Source organism: Cebus imitator, unplaced genomic scaffold (assembly GCF_001604975.1).
Source record: "Cebus imitator isolate Cc_AM_T3 unplaced genomic scaffold, Cebus_imitator-1.0 Scaffold232, whole genome shotgun sequence".
NCBI classification, from domain to species: domain Eukaryota; kingdom Metazoa; phylum Chordata; class Mammalia; order Primates; family Cebidae; genus Cebus; species Cebus imitator.
In genome coordinates this window covers 19207-23225 of record NW_016107547.1, presented here as the reverse complement: position 1 = coordinate 23225, position 4019 = coordinate 19207, and the positions used below count along the sequence as shown (strand labels likewise).

Genomic DNA, 4019 nt, shown 5'->3' with positions numbered 1-4019 from the left:
CACGGTGGATTAAGGCCTTAAATGTAAAACATAAAACTCTAAAAATCCTAGGAAACAAGCATAGGAAATATCATTTGGTAACATAAGCCCTGGCAATAATTTCATTGAAAAAACTCCAAAAGCATTTGGAACTAAAACAAAAATTGACAAGAGGGACCTCATTAAACTAAAGAGCTTTAGTACAGCTAAAGAAACTATAAACAGAATAAACAGACAACCTATATAATTGAGAGAAAATATTTATAAACTATGCCTCTGCCAAAGGTCTAATGACAAGCATATGTAAGGAACTAAACAAATTAACAAGCAAAACACAAACAACCCCATTTAAAAATGGGCACAGGACATGAACAGGCACTTTTCAAAAGAAGACATACACATAGCCAACAAGCATGTGAAAATATTGTCAATATTACTAATAATTAGAGAAATGCAAATCAAAACTACAAAGAGATACTATCTCACACCAGTCAGAATGGCTATTAATAATATGTCAACAAATTACAAATGCTGGTGAACTTGCAAAGGAAAGGAAATGCTTATACATTGCTAGTGGGAATGTAAATTAGTTTAGACATTGTGTTCAAAAGTTGAAAATTTCACAAAGAACTTAAAACCAAACAATGATTCAACCCAACAATCCCATTACTGGGTATGTAACCTAATGAATATATATTGCTCTACCATAAAGACACATGCACCTGTATAATTACAGCACTATACACAATAGAAAAAATGTGGAATCAACCTAGATGTCCATCACTGAGTGTGTATGTACAACATGGAACATTATGCAGCCATAAAACAAAATGAAATCATGCTCTTTGCAGCAACATGAATGGAGGTGGAGATCATTTTATTCTAAACAAATTAATGCAGAAACAGAAATCCAAATACCACATGTTCTCACTTGTAAGTGGGAGCTAAACCTTTTATACACGTGGACACAAAGAAGGGAACTACAGACCCTCGAACCTAGTTATGGGTGGATAGTGGGATGAGGGTTAGGATCAACAAACTACTCATCAGGTACTAAGGTCACTCTCTGGGTAACAAAACAATCTGCATAGCTAACCCCATGACATGCAATTTATCCATGTGACAAACCTGCATATCTACCCCCTGGACCTAAAATAAGAGTTGGAAAGAAAATAAAGGATGATACTGAAAACAAAGAAACAAACAAACAAAAAAACCCAGAAATAATAGGTATAGAAATCAGAAAGGAAGAAGTAAAACTGTTTGTACATGATATAATCTTTTATCAGGAAAATCCTAGAGAATTCACAAGGAAACTATAATACTTAGTAATACACAAGTTTACATGTTGCAACTCTTTTAGAATTTGTCTAGCTGGTTTTCAGGTTTTTACCAGGAAACTCATGGAAATGCATGCGAATGCATGTGCACACACACACACATTTACTAAAATTTCAGAATACAAAAGCAAAATACAATAGTAAATTTTATTGTGATACAATAGACATGAACAATCTGAAAAGAAAACTATGAACACGGTTTCATTTCCAATACCAACAAAAGGAACAGAGTACTTAGGAATATGTTAACAAAAGAACTGCAAAACTTATACACTCAGGACTACAAAATATAGTAGAAAGAAATAGAAGAATATCTGCACAACTGGAAAGACATCTACTGTTCATGGATTGGAAGATTAATAACATTGATAAAATGACAATGCTCCTTAAGTGATCCATGGTTTAAACTAAATCCTCACGAGTGGTGAAGAGAAGATAATAGGCGATGGGAGAGTGCTAACAGGTACAAAGGTTCATATTTGTGCTAATGAAAAGTGTTCTAGATTTAGAACTATGCAGTTATTTTAAAAAACACTAAATTATAAATTTTAAAAGGGTAAATTTTATGCTATGTAAATTATATCTTAAAAAAGAAAAAACTTTATTAATATTTGAGACATATACACATAGTGAATATATGTTCAAACTACTTTTGCTGAATTCAGAAATTGTTTTTCAACAGTCATATTTTATCAATAGTTCACATTTATATTGTGATTAAATTACTCCACACTCATCTTCACTCCCTAACCTCCTCTACCATTACCAAAAATATTACTATCAGATCAATTCAGTGTATACAGGTGGAGGCAATTTGATTATTCTAGCCCAAGATATTTATATTGAAATCATAGATGTATTTTGCTTCCTATGATGTGTAGACAACTAGACACGTAAATTCAGATTGGTTAGAAGACAAATTAACATTATCTGTAGCTGAGAGTCATTCAATATCCACCAAACCCATTTTTTCACCCTGGACACACAAACTGTATTTCTCAACCCCTCTAGGTGAAGCCATTTGAGTAGCTGTGACCAGTAAAAGGTATATAACAATAATATATGACATGCACAGGCCTGGTTGTTAAAATGTTTTCTGTAATACTCCATGTTCTTTCATCACGTTCACTCACAGATAGATATAAAGAATCGAGCAACTGCCCCAAGGCCTTAGGGAATGTTGGAACCACTAGAAAGAAAGAACCATGCTGCCTGAGTCATGCAAATGAGTAACCCAAGCGTGAATTTCAACGTTGGATGCTTCATCAATGAGTAGTAAACTTTTAACATTGTTAAGGAACTGAGGTTTGGCTATTACAATTCACTACTGCTAAGTTTCTGTGATTAAATACATTATTTCTCTAAGAAATTATATGAGGAAGCTAGGGGCCTCTCTAAAGTCACTGATCAACCTGCAAGCAGCTTTAAAATGCATGAATCAAAACTAAATATAGGCTACGAATGGGGGCTCACGACTGTAATCCCAGTACTTGTGGGGGCCAAAGTGGTCAGATCGTTTCAGTGCAGGAGTTTGAGTCCAGCCTAGAAAACATAGTGAGACCCCATTTCTACAAATAATTTAAAAAATTAGCTGGGCATGGTGGTGCGTGCCTGTGGTCCTGGCTACTTGAGAGGCTGAGGTGACAGCATCAGTTGAACCCAGGAGGCATAAATCGCAGTGAGCTGAGATCGTGCCACTTTACTCCAGCCTGGACAACAGAGGACGACTTTGTCTCAAAAATAAACAAACATTTATATACTTATATACAAATAAATATTTATGTACTTATATATCAATATAAATGTTACAAACATATAAATATATTATGTAAACATATAAATATATACATTTTATAAATATATCTATATATTTATATATAAAACACTTTTAACTCTGCTGAAGTGTTAAACATTGTTAGCTAATCTTTTTCTACTCACACTAGGGAAATATGCAAGCATTGAATTTAGCAGGCATTAGCAAAAACAAATTCAAGTTTATTAGTAAGTTACTTAATTTGCATCTAAGTATTCATATTCCTATAAGTTTAATATTTATGCCATCTTCAGAGCCCATTTTATGCAAAAAATTTAAGTCAAAGAGAAAAATATAACAGAGTTTATACTCAACTGTAATTACTCAGACCTGGAGAAGATCTGATACACTGGCATAGCTAAGCTTCCCAATTCACTCATGCATTCTACAGGTATGGTTCATAAGATGAAAAAAGCCTAGATTCATAAGCAAAGTGGTATTATAAAAGAATTATGGGTTTTCTAGCTTGATGGAGGGAAAGCACTCTTAAAAAACAATTTGAATGTTTTTATAGCAATCAAGATAGGTGGTAGGACCTTGATTAAAAATGTAGCAGTAGAACAGAGAATAAGGAGCAGGCCTAAGAAATGGCAGAACACAGCCAGGCACGGTGGCTCACACCTGTAATTCCAGCACTTTAGGAGGCTGAGGCAGGCAGATCACAAGATCAGGAATTCAAGACCAGCCTGACCAGCATGGTGAAACTCCACCTCTACTAAAAGTACAAACAAATTAGCCGGGTGTGGTGGCGTGCGCCTGAAATCCCAGCTACTGCGGAGGCTGAGGCAGGGGAATTGCTTGAACCAGGGAAGTGGAGGTTGCAGTGAGGCAAGATTGTGCCACTGAACTCCAACCCAGGCAACAGAGCAAGACTCCATCTCAAAAAA

At 35.0% G+C, this 4019-nt stretch overlaps 1 non-coding gene across 1 annotated transcript; it reads left to right on the top strand.

Annotated features, from left to right (window-relative positions):
• Positions 1-1322: 1322 nt before the first annotated feature.
• On the top strand, positions 1323-1384 carry LOC119466827. Its single transcript, XR_005195316.1, has one exon. It is a non-coding gene; the product is annotated as a U7 small nuclear RNA (small nuclear RNA).
• The last annotated feature ends 2635 nt before the right edge of the window (positions 1385-4019 follow it).